Genomic DNA, 12,824 nt, shown 5'->3' with positions numbered 1-12,824 from the left:
GCTATAACACAAGTCTCAGTAAATTAAAACAATCCAAAACATACAAAGCACATCCTCTGTTTATAAAGAAATTAAATTAGAAACCAATGTTTACTGGACAGAAGAATAAAGTAATAGCATAATGCTGACTTTCCCTCTTATACAACTTGTAATTCTACGCAGGAGGGAGCAGATAAATCAGCAGCATGACTTAAAATACATACATGTCTTCAGTCCTAGGCATACCTGACCTGGGGTATCTGACATTCACGGCTCATTCTCTCCTCTCCTCTCTTCTCTGGCCCATCCTAAGCTTAAGACACCACTTGTCAGCCCCAGTTAAATCACGACAAACCTGTCTGGTATTTGCGCAAGTATTTCACATAAACCACAGAAAGGGGAGATGTGCAGTGGAGGAACACATGCATTTAAAGCTCCCTAAACCTCAGAGACTGGGCCTTCACAGAGATGTCTCTGTCATTGGCCAATTATCCTGGAATGAACTGGAACCTTCTAAAAATTCCAGACCCCAAGGAGAAACTGAAATAATTTCTGAACAGAGAGCCAATCAGATTAAAACAGGTCTTTGCTAAGCTATTAGGTCAGTCTGGAAAAACCCTACTAGGGCTGGCCAACAGTGTCCAGAGATGATTCATATGGCCAGTTACCCAAATGTGCTGTAGCAGCAGATTTACGGCAGATAAGCAAATTTCACAGCAACAAGCAAAACGATAACAAGAATCCTTAGAAACAATTTCACTGCCAAGCTCAGCAAATCTACAGACTTGTTAAGGCAGTGCTTCCCAACTTAGGGCAAATGTTAAAAATACAAATTCCTGGGTCCCTCTCCAGAGTCTAAGCAAGACTTCCTAGAAGTGAACTGTATTTTCAAGAAGTATCACAAATGATTCTTAACATCCAGCAAATATACTAGCTTTGAAATGCGACTAACAACAGGTTAAAAATCCCTACTCGGCCACTTACTGGCTATAGGACCCTACCCTAATTACTTAACATCTCTATGACTCACTTCACCTGTAAAATGGGCTCACCTTGAAGTGTTCTCAGAATCCAGCATGTTCATAAAGCCCCTAGAACAGAGCCAACGGCACATGGCAGCCAAGAAAGAAATCAGAGCTACTGCTACCTAAAATTGAAAAAAAAAAAAAAAAAGCTACCGGCAGCTGCCCAGATGAAGTCTGCAAAGAAAAGTTTCTACTTAATGGAAATGACAAGGCACCAAGCCAGATTTCTGAGATAATCTAGGAAAAAGCTTTTCTGAGCACTGGGATAGACAAGAACAAAAGACACTCACTTCAGTGGGGAGGGTCTAGCTCAAAGTGGTAGAGTGCATGCTTAGCATGTATGAGGTCCTAGGGATTGAAATAAATAAACCTAATTACCTCCCTCCCCCGCCCCCAAAAAAACCTAATAAAATTAAAATTAAAAAAAACCTCTCACTTCAGTGTCCAGTATTTCGCCCCAAGCCCTCCCATCCAGAACCAGAGTTCAGGTCTGTGCAGGGTTGCAGCTTTGGACAACAGCCAAAGAAACCGTTTTCTTCCCAAATCACTGTTACCACCACCTTCAGCTGTAGGTCTGCCAGTCGCCGACGGTGGTAACATCTTGGATGCACCAGTAGGAAATGGGACTCTTGGGTAAGAGACAGGGAGCCAATGAAGAGGGTGGAAAAGCCTGAGTCAGCAATAGTATTACTGGGCTACTGCTGAAGTGGAGGGAAGTGAGTTTGTTAAGTTTCCAGAGCTAAGGGTGGACGTTCCCAGGGTGAGTGAGCCCAGACATTGTGTAGCTGAGAAAGCATCGACTCATCTCAAGGCCTGAAACCCTGAGGTGTAGAGTCAATTCTGCCAGTAACTAATTCTCTCCCTCTCTCTCTCACACACACAAACACACCCCAATGCTCTTTGTACACAGCAGGTCCAGGACTAGGGGCTGGTCAGTGATGCTGGGCAGTCCAAGTCCGGGTCCAGAATAAAGTATAAGAACAGACCCAAGGCTGAAAGTCCCATCCTCACTGCCCTGGAAAAAAAGCATAGCTCAGGTAGTTAAAGACAAGAGTGTCCTTCAGACCCCACTCTTGGGCCTGTTTCCCCACCTGTACAATGGGCAAACTGGCTCTAACGTCACCAGAAGTGTGACCAGCATGATGTCCAATACGGGGTGGAGGACGGCCGGTGCGGGATGGGGGGGCGGGGCTGGAGGCGCGACCAGCGCAGGGAGTTCAGGCAGTGCTTACCGCTTCCCCTCTCTTCTCCCGCCCTCCCACTGAGAGGGGCAGGGGCGCCGGCCCTCGGCGGGAGTCACGCGGCTCTCGCGCCCAATCACCAGCCTCTGCCAATCTGGGGCCGGCAGGAGGGGGCGCGCCGCGAGCGATTGCAGCGCCACCCCCATCCCCGTCCTCGCCCCTCCCTGGGCCCAGCTCACCTACCCCGGCTGCCGCCGCCGCTGCCACCGCCGCCGCGGGTTAAATCGCAGGCCGCGCCCACACTTCCGGGGCCCGCGTGGCCCGCCCCCTCCTGCCGGATGTGACCCCCTCCAACGTCCGGGTGCTGGGAGCTGGGCTCACGCTACTCGTTCCTCCACACGTTGGGCGCGCCGCGGGCTTCTTAGTCACCACGACGCCGCCCCGCCGCCCCCACAACACTCACATTCGCGGTCCCTCGGGACCTCACCCATAGGAAGGCCCACGAGACCCCTCCCGCGTGCGGTGCAGCCAGGCCCCGCCCCCGGAGGGACCCCGCCCCCCGGGAGGGACCCCGCCCCCCGGGAGGGACCCCGCCCATTGGGCGGAGCCCAGGCCGCCGTGGGCGAGTGCGCCTGCGCAGGCATCTGGAGTTTCTCTGGTCTGCGAGAGATTCTAACAGAACTTGGCCTCGGCTTTGTGGGGGCTGCTCAAAGCGGTCCAAAAGAGACCCGAAAAGAAATGAATGGAATCCCAGCACCGAGGGGACCCCCTAGATGGTCTGAGCTCTGACTGCGGAATCCCGACGCCAGAACTGGAGTGATCACAGTCTTAATTGTACCGTGGCAAACAGCAGTGCCTGTCCGTCTGGAACTAATTGGCGGGCTCCTCAAAACAACTCTGAGTAGCTTCCCCTAAAAGTAACCTGTTTTCCCAGGCCCTAGGTTACATTTAGTCCATTCTGAGTGGGTAGTGTTTTAAAAAATAACAGACGGCTTTATATATCCTCACTTGCCCAGAATCACGAGGCTGATGCCATGTGAAGCAAGACCTTGATGCTCGCTGGCCCTCTCTTCTTTAGGCGCTCATTCTGAACAACAGGCCTGGAGGTGCCCATTCCCTGTGTTATTTCTCAGCACCGTCTATAATTGCACCTTTGTAAAAATAGGACCCCAGGAGGAGAGTTTCTTAGACCAAGGAAACCGTGCCACACAAATTCAAAACCTTATTAGATGTTAAGACCTTGGTTGCTGGTTACAGAAACCCAACTCAAAACAGCTTTTGCAAAATGGAAATTATTGGACCGCATAACAGCAAAATCTTGGGGTGCTGATAGTGCCAGGAACAGCAATATTCAAGGCCTCGTTCTCCCTATTTGATTCTGTTCTTTTTCTTTGGTGTTAAGACCCGTTCCTTTCTATACAATGGAATAAAGTCTCTTCAGCAAATGGTGTTGGGAAAACTGGACAGCAAGCATGTAAATCAAATGAAGCTAGAACACTCCCTTACACTATACACAAAAATAAACTCAAAGTGGATCAAAGACTTAAACATAAGACAAGATACAATAAACCTCCTAGAAGAAAATATAGGCAAAACATTATCTCACGTATATCTCAAAAATGTTCTCCTAGGGCAGTCTACCCAAGCAATAGACATAAAAGCAAGAATAAACAAATGGGACCTAATTAAACTTACAAGCTTCTGCACAGCAAAGGAAACCGTAAGTAAAACAAAAAGACAAGCTATGGAATGGGAGAAAACTTTTGCAAATGAAACCGACAAAGGCTTGATCTCCAGAATATATAAGCAGCTCATACGACTCAATAAGAAAAAAAAAAAAAAAATCCAAAAATGGGCAGAAGACCTAAACAAGCAATTCTCCAAGGAAGAAATACAAATGATCAATAGGCACATGAAAAAATGCTCAATATCACTAATTATCAGAGAAATGCAAATCAAAACTACAATCAGGTATCACCTCACACCAGTCAGAATGGCCATCATTCAAAAGTCCACAAATGACAAATACTGGAGAGGCTGTGGAGAAAAGGGAACCCTCCTACACTGCTGGTGGGAATGCAGTTTGGTGCAGCCTCTGTGGAAAACAGTATGGAGATTCCTCAAAAGACTAGGAATAGACTTACCATATGACCCAGGAATCCTGCTCCTGGGCATATATCCAGAAGGAATCCTACTTCAAAAAAGACACCTGCGCCCCAATGTTCACAGCACCACTATTTACAATAGCCAAGACATGGAAACAGCCTAAATGTCCATCAACAGATGACCGGATAAAGAAGATTTGGTATATTTATACAATGGGATACTACTCAGCCATAAAAACCGACAACATAATGCCATTTGCAGCAACATGGATGCTCCTGGAGAATGTCATTCTAAGTGAAGTAAGCCAGAAAGAGAAAGAAAAATATCATATGAGATCGCTCATATGTGGAATCTAAAAAAAAAAAAACAAAACATAAATACAAAACAGAAACAGACTCATAGACATAAAATACCAACTTGTGGTTGCCAAGGGGGCGGGGGGCGGGAAGGGACAGACTGGGATTTCAAAATGTAGAATAGATAGACAAGATGATACTGTATAGCACAGGGAAATACATACAAGATCTTGTGGTAGCTCACAGAGAAAAAAAAAAGTGACAATGAATATATGTATGTTCATGTGTAACTAAAAAATTGTGCTCTACAGTGGAATTTGACACAACATTGTAAAATGACTGTAACTCTATAAAATTGCTTAAAAAATAAAATATCCAAAAAAAGACCCTTTCCTTTCAGTAGATAGTCTCAAATTTTCTAATTCAAATTTTGGAAAGAATGTATCTGATTGGCTAAGATAATCATTGTTACCCCTATCCAGCAGAGTTTACTCTTCTTTGCCTCCATTGGGTCAGGTGATCACCTTTCTCCAATGAATAGTCACCCATTAGAGCACAGAAGGGATCAGTGAGGAAGTCAGTCTCTGCTACTGACCCTTTTGAGACACCTGTAACTCATTTGAGAGATGCCATGGCTGGTTTTGCAAACACATCCTTTGAACATAATGTTAAAGTGGCTCCCATTGACAGCAGCTGCCAGAAAGCTGGGTTGAAACTGCTTGTAAGGGGTGAGGAGGGCCAGGGCAAATGACCTTAAACCCTTTTGTGCTATGTAATTTTTAATACCGTACATGTATTACTTTGGGGGTAAAAAAAAATTAGAAAACACTGATAGATTAACTCGAGTTTATCTTCAGCAATCCTTTTACTTACTGGTACTGTGTTGGAATGTGGAATGTAGGTGTGATGGCTGGAGCTAGATTAGTCATCTTGAACCATGAGGCAACCATGAGACTGGAGGCCATACTGACCACACAATTAGGAGCTTGATCCCTGACACAATGGAGCCCTGTGACCCTGCTGGATGCCCACCTCCAGATTTTTTACAGGAGAGGGAAAAAAACCACCTTTGTAAACCACTGTTATTTAGGGTTTTCTATCACTCATCCTTTAGGTCTTAGACTCCAATTCTGGAAAGTCCCTCTTGTATCCCCAAGGCTGGTTAAGTACCCCCTTTATATTTGTCAAACACCCCACACTTTTTCCTTTCTTGGTATTTACAACGTTTTTCTGTAATAGACCATTCCCTCCCCCTAGATAGCAATTTCTGTAAGGACAGGCAAAGACTATATTATACACCATTTTACACAGATGCTAGAAACTCCTAACACAATGACAATAATGACTTGTGAATGTGACAGATATGGTTATTCCACTGAGGGTGTTGAGAGGAAATGACAAACTGCTGCATACTCTCCGAATTAACTGGGTCATTGCCAAATCATCTTATGGTAGGGCGGGGGTGAGCGCTGGCCCTCCTGAATAACTAAAGACACAGAATCAGGGCAAAGGAGGGAGGGAGAAAAAGTGGCAGGAAATTCAAGTCATCTGAGGCTGGTGGCATTAGAACAGGGTGCTCTTCCTACCTCGTTTCTTTCTGTTTTCCACTTCTGGCTCTTTTCGGCTTCCCCTGGCTCTTGCCCCAGCCCTCTTTGGCCCTGGACCCCCATCACTTGCACCTATGTCCCCATATACCATGCCTTGATTATACCCAATGTCATTCATATTCAGAGTGTCCCTGATACATGCAAAAAAAGAGAAAGAGAAAGAAAAGGCAGCTCCTTACTCTTTTCTCTTGTTCATTCATTGCCCATATGTTCACCGAATACCCGTACTGCTAAGACCTATGGATACAAATTGAACACATCATCTCCAGCCTCAAGGAAATCACATCCTTGGTTGGGATGTTAGAATTCCAAGACATCTCAGCCCTTTAGGTGATCTTGATCAGGAGCAAGAAACATTAAAGTAGAAATAGTCATGTTTCTACCCGCTTCTAAAAAGTGTTTGCTCGTTTAGCTCCTTAGCTCCTGGATCTTGTGATGCTGCTGGCCTGGATGGACAAGTGATGCTAACAGAGGTAAGGAAGGATGGACAGGTAGGTCAGAATGTAAGGTAACAAAGGCAAGATATTTAAGAAGCTGAGATATTGAGAGAGATTTAGGAACTGAGTTGGAAAAGCAGTTTTTAAAGGAAGTTTGGCCATATGGTATGTATAATCCCCAATTCAGTCTCCAGGAGACCTTCAGTGAAGATTTTGGTGTTTTGTTTGTTTGTTTGTTTGTTTGTTTTCTGGAACTGCAAGTCTGATATGTCTGGATGGTTTCTCGCTCCTGTTCCTTCTTCATCGCTTCCACACTGTGCCCAGCAGTTCAGCCTGCTCCATTAAAAACGGTTTTATTTTGGGGGAGGATATGGTTCAGTGGTAGAGCACATGCTTAGTATGCATGAGGTCCTGGCTTCAATTCCCAGTACCTCATTAAAAAATAAGTAAATAAATAAATGTAATTACCTCCCTCCACCCAAAAAATAGAGGGATTCAGAAAGGTTTTGTGTCTCTGAGGAAGGGGCTGGTGGCTGCCTATAAAATCATCCATTCCGTTTTTCCTTCAACATGGAATATATTTTGTTATATAGCAATGTGCTCAGTAGCTAAAAGACTGCATATCCCAACTTCTTTTACTGTTAGTTGTGACTTGGTGACTTTGTGAGATAAGCAGACGTATTGAGAGGGATTTCTTGGAAGGCTACTTTAAAGGAGCTGATTCAGTTGGGAGATGAGTCTCTTCACCCTCCCCACCTTCTTCTCAACTGTTGTCTAGATGTCTGATGTGATGGCTGGAACTCCTGTAGCTGTATTGGACCCTGAGGCGACCTTGGAGATGGAAACCAGTCAAGCTCTGGATGGCCTAACTCCAGATTTCTTTAAGTTGGAGGAAAAAAAATCAAGTTTTATCTTGTTAAAGTTATGGTTCTTTTAGGTTTTGTGTAAGTGTAAAATGCTTCCAAACTTAAATCTGGTACTACTATGGTTAGTATGGTACAGCTTTATTATTGTTATTTTGGTGGTTTTGGTAAATGAATTTATATTTTAAATTTTTCTTTCCTTTATTACTTTATTAAAGTTATGTAAAACCACACATATACAGTCTCGTATAAATGCAAAATTGTGATTGTAAACATGCTTTCTTATAGTTTGTGGATTTTTTTTCTTTTCTTTCTTTTCTTTTTCTTTTTTTGTTTGTTTGTTTGTTTTGCTTTGTTTCCCGACTTATCAACATCTTAGGATATGTCCTCTCATATAATCTCATCCAAATCCGTATCTACAAGCCAAAAGAGGCTGAGGGGCAGGGTGGGGCAAACCAAAAAAGGACAAAGTATAGGCACACAAATGAGGTTGGTGGCCACTGTAACTTGTCATAAATATTCTGTAACAGGATCACACTTTCCCTGCCCTTCTATGTACCCACCACCCCCAGGTGTTCCATCACCATGGAATTTACTTTGGCCAGTGGAAAGCGAGTAAAGGTGATGTATCCCTTCCAAATGGAAGCCTTTAAAAAGCAGAGTCCAATTTGCCACACACACCCTTCCCCTGCATCCGGAAGGGGCCTCCATCAGCTTTCCTCTCCAAGTGACAGTGATGGTCTCCCTGCCCACCGATGTCAGATGTGAATGAGAAATAAACCTTAGTTGTGTTGAACCATTGAGATTTGGGGGTTTTATGTCTCCACAGTATGACTCAGCTTATCTTCACTGAAACAAGAGGATATAACAGGGACTGCTCATTGTCTCCTTCTTCCTTTGGTAATTAAACCCCTAGTCTAAAGCCACCCAGCTAAAGTGTAGCCTCTCTTTCACCTAAAAATGCCACCTATGACTTCATTATAGCCAATGAGATGTGACTGGAAGTAATTGTATAATTTCTGGTTATGCCCTTTAAGGAAAGGGCATGTCCTGCTTCCCCTTCTCTATGTCCTGCTAGCTGGAAAGCAGATGTAATGACAGGAGCTGGAGCAGCCATATTAGACCGAGAGATGACTATCACACATGGAAGATGGCAAAGCAACTAGAAAGAATGTGGGTCCCCATCACTGTGGAGCAACCTGGACTATTATTACATGAAAGAGAAATGAAGTTGTATTATATTTAAGCCTCTGTTATTTAGGCTTTGGTTACAGCTGTTGAACCTGCAACATAATTAACCTGGATGTTCGCCTTGTTTTGAGCATTAGAATATAGTGGACAGAGACATGATCTACATACATGGACTTATGATTGTGTTAAGTGAGCTCCCTGCCCTCCGGAATATGTGGTCTAGGCTGAGTTTCAGAAAATCAAACAAGGGCAAAGGTGCATGGCAAGGAAAGTTTCAAGGTGCTCTACAAACATTCGCAGGGGAAACCCAGATCAGTGGTTTTGGTGGGTTGCCTGAAGAAAGGGACCATCTTAGGTCAGCCTCCCCAGAAGTTGCCCAGGATGAGAGGTTTCATATATGTGATTTATTTCAAAGTTGCTCCCAGAGAAACCAGTGAGGAAGCAAGGGAAGCAGGACAGGGAAGGGGATGAAGCTGAGCCTGGGTGTGATTTCATGCAAGTCTTGGAGGGGGAGGCTCCTGCCTGCTCCCACAAGGAACTCTGGGATATAAGTTGTGCCTCAAAAGTGCCCCAACCCCGGGCTTTCACACTCCCACAAGCACTGACCCCTGAGCCTTCGGCTAAGAGCCACCCAGTGTCTCTGGGCTCTTGGAGTAGATCCTCCAAAGACAAGCCACAGGTGCCACTAGAAGCAAAACCACAACCAAAGCAGGGAAAATGCAACCTCAGACACTAGGGTGTTCTGGACCCACTCTGCTCTCTCCAGCATCATAGCAGGAATCCCACTAGGGGAAAGAGGCCTCCTCATTTCTAGAGGAAACCATTTCTGATGAACCAGGAAGAGCTAGAAGCTGGAACACAGTGCATTTCACCCCAGCAGAGAGCATTTCACCCTTGCATTTAAATCTCCAGGCCCCTGCAATACATACACATCCATGCGCACGTGCATGTGCACATACATGCGCAGGCAATGTTTTTAAAAGCAAGATGCAGGGACCAGTGTGATTGTTGGTAAAGTGCTCAGCCAAGACAGGACAGGCTCCGTCTCTAGTTTGGGCCCCCTTCGGTGTCACACTGAAGCTCCCCTACACTCTCATTTCCAATGACCTTGGCACGGGCTGCGATAAGTCTCCAGAAGTCAGACAAACCTCCCCAAGCCCTCAGCCAGCTGGAAGTGGGAAGGAAAGGATGGCCTCTCCTCCAGGCAGCAGTCCTGAAGCAGTCCCCAGACCAGCTGGAGGTCAGACAGCCGCTGCTTGTTCCCGCTCAGGCCTGGAGGCCCACAAAGCAGCCCTTTCATCCCACAGCTGGACAGCCCTACACAGCGATCGCACAGCTGGCGAGAGGCTGACTCAGGATTCCAGCTTGCGGCTCCCCTCCTCCTGATCTCCAGTCCCTGCTTTGCCACCAAATTCCCTTGGTCTACAGCAACCTTGGCCAAGTCCCTGCTGTCCTCTGAGCCTCAATTCCTCATCTGTAAAGCCAGCAATGGAACTAGAGGGTCCCCCAAGGCATTACAGGACACTGAGACAGCTCCTTCTTAACCCCTGTGTCCCAGACAAGCTTCCCACATACACCAAGTGTCACAGGTATGAATTTGAGTCCAAAATACACGATTAACTTTGCCAACAAAAAATTGTCCCTTGCCGTCTGACACTAAAGAATGAAGTCACGAGCCACTGTAGTCGCTGAACTTCAGCTCACCTTGAAAGGAGTTCAGGGCTGAGATCAGGAATGAGGCACTCCGTGCTCTGGGGAAACTGATGGGAAAACTGGTGGAACAGTCCTTCAGAGAGCTGAATATTTTCAGGAGGAGATTTTATGAGCCCAAATTCTTGCATCTTCTTATATCTAAAAAAGCACTAAAATCATTCATGGAGACGTCTGCTCTTCGTGACTAGCAGCAAGCCTCTGCCAAAATGTGTGCGTGGCTGCACGTATCACCTTCACTAAAATCATAGATATTCTGCATCCCCTTTGACCTCTTCAGAATACTTCCGAGCTATCTGGGAGGCTGCCTCCCAGGCTATAGTCCGTATCTTACCCCAAATAAAATTTAACTCATAACTCTCGCATTGTGCTTTTTTTTTTTTTTGAGTCAACAACTTTATACAAAACTCATATAGCAAACTACACTTCAATAACAAATTTAAAAATTTAAATTAAAAACAAATAAATAAAAATAAAAAGCTGATTGAACACACACAAAAAAAGAACTCATATAGCACTTACCATGATTTTAAGCACCCTACGTGTATTAACTCATTCAGTTCTGTTACTATCCTTTATTTAAAGATGGGGGGTGTGAGGCACAGAGAGGGTAAGTAACTTGTCCAGGTCACACAGCTAGCAAGTGGCCTACCTAAGATTTCAACCCAGGCCCTCCGGCTCCAGCACTGCTCTCATTTTCTAAGCCATGTCACATACCCTTTTTTTTTTTTCAATAGTTCCGTCTTCTTTCCCTTCCAGGCCAGAGAGAATTTATCTCCTGCTCTTCCCCCTCCTCCATGGAATCCTGTGAGATTTCTAGACTATTGTGGTGTCAAAAGAAAAATGGAGGGGATGCCCACTGTGGTGTCACCATCATATCCATAGCTCTTCCACCCACCTGGTGACATGCTAGTGCCCTCTGTCTCTGGGCAGGTCACAGACGTGCCCCTCCCAAGGCCCAGGCTGGAGCTAGCATCAGTCCTTGGGGATGGTACCAGCTCCTCTCGAGGCCACGTGCTAGGCGATCAGACCTCAGCACCCATCCACCTCCAACCAGAACTTCTGTCCCTTACCGCAGATGTGACGAGAAGAGAACCAGCCTCGGTCATGCATGGATGCCCAGAGAGAGCAACCCTCCCTTCCCTTACCAGCACTTACTCCTCTACCTCCTCCTGTTAACTTCGCCTTTCAAACGCCGCTTCGGAGGGAGCTTTCTTCAGAGTAGTTCTAGAACACTGCTGAGCTATTAGCTACCACCCGCCTCCTAGCCTAGAATACTACCCTTTCATTTCCTACGGCTGTGAGAACAGGAAGGAAATTAACATTTCTGCATAACACACACACACACACACACACACACACACACACCCCTGTCTGTGCAAAGTGCTAGGCAAACAGTTCGAATAACAATGGGAAATTAATCACGAAAGTTGTTACCAAATTAAAGTTAAATCTGCCTTGCCACCATTTAACCTTTGTCTCTGTTCTGCTCTGAAAAGTCACCAGAGAGTAAGTCCAGTCCTCTGTTCTTGTGGAAAACTTCCAGAGATTTGACGTTGGTCTTTGTACCCCACAAAAGTCTTGATTCTCCAGAGTAAACACACTCCAAAGCATCCGTCCCGACTCCCTCTTCCCGGTGAAATGGAGGGTTAGAAGCTAGGGCTTGTGACCTGCACTCAGGGTCCAAACGCTCCCCCAATCTCGTTCTTCAGCTTTTAGGTTTTGGGGGGTTTTCCTATTTTTTAAAAAATGTATTTCCTTTCTCTAACTTCTTTTATCTTTTGCATCCTTCTCACATTTTAGCCTCACTTTCCTTTTTTCTCCTCCATTCTCTACAGTCTAACATCTGACTCACCTACTCAAAGCTCCCCATCGCCCACGTGATAAATTCCACGCTCTTGAACGTGGTATTCAGCCTCCCCCTCCACCCCGCCCCGTGACCTGGCCTTTGTTCTCCTGTGTATCATTAGTGCTGTCGTCCAGAGTTTCAAGTCTTCATCCTACACTCAGACTGGAACACACTTCCTACTCTCTTAGCATTCAGTGTGGCCAGATGGCTGGTTTGGACCAATGAAATGCAAGAAGTAGTGACACCTGTCACTCCCAGAAAATGCTTTGATAACTAGTGCATGAATGGGCACGTGCCTTTCCCCCTGCTGTGGCAACCAGTGACATTGCAGATGGTGACACTTCCATCAGTCTGCATCCCTGGGTGAAGATGTCTCCAATCGGAGCCCCAGACAACTTGTAATGGACAGAGAGAACAAGAGAGGAAGGTTATTACTTTTTAAATGGGCGTTGCTTGTTAACTGCCCATACTAATGTGATGTGTCCTTTACGCCTAAGCTTGCCAGATGACATACAATCCCTGTAGTCCATTACGATGCCAGTGGTGCCCTCTTTGACAGACATCCCCTCCTCCCCTACAC

General features: G+C 45.7%; 1 protein-coding gene across 6 annotated transcripts in view; it reads right to left on the bottom strand.

Annotated features, from left to right (window-relative positions):
• VPS37C (VPS37C subunit of ESCRT-I) overlaps positions 1-11,655 on the bottom strand; it is a 34,942-nt gene extending 23,287 nt beyond the window's left edge. Inside the window, exons 1-2 of one of the 6 annotated variants that reach the window (XM_074371949.1) lie at positions 2,429-2,733; positions 1,032-1,126 (exon numbers count right to left, since the gene is read on the bottom strand). The gene's annotated coding sequence lies outside the window, so the exon portion shown is untranslated. The other 5 variants (XM_074371952.1, XM_074371951.1, XM_074371948.1 and 2 more) reach the window with 5 other exon arrangements.
• Positions 11,656-12,824: the final 1,169 nt, after the last annotated feature.

The sequence above is a fragment of the Camelus bactrianus genome, chromosome 10 (genome assembly GCF_048773025.1).
Source record: "Camelus bactrianus isolate YW-2024 breed Bactrian camel chromosome 10, ASM4877302v1, whole genome shotgun sequence".
Lineage (NCBI taxonomy): Eukaryota > Metazoa > Chordata > Mammalia > Artiodactyla > Camelidae > Camelus > Camelus bactrianus.
Note: the sequence above shows the minus strand (reverse complement) of the source record. Positions and strands in the feature narration are given on the sequence as shown.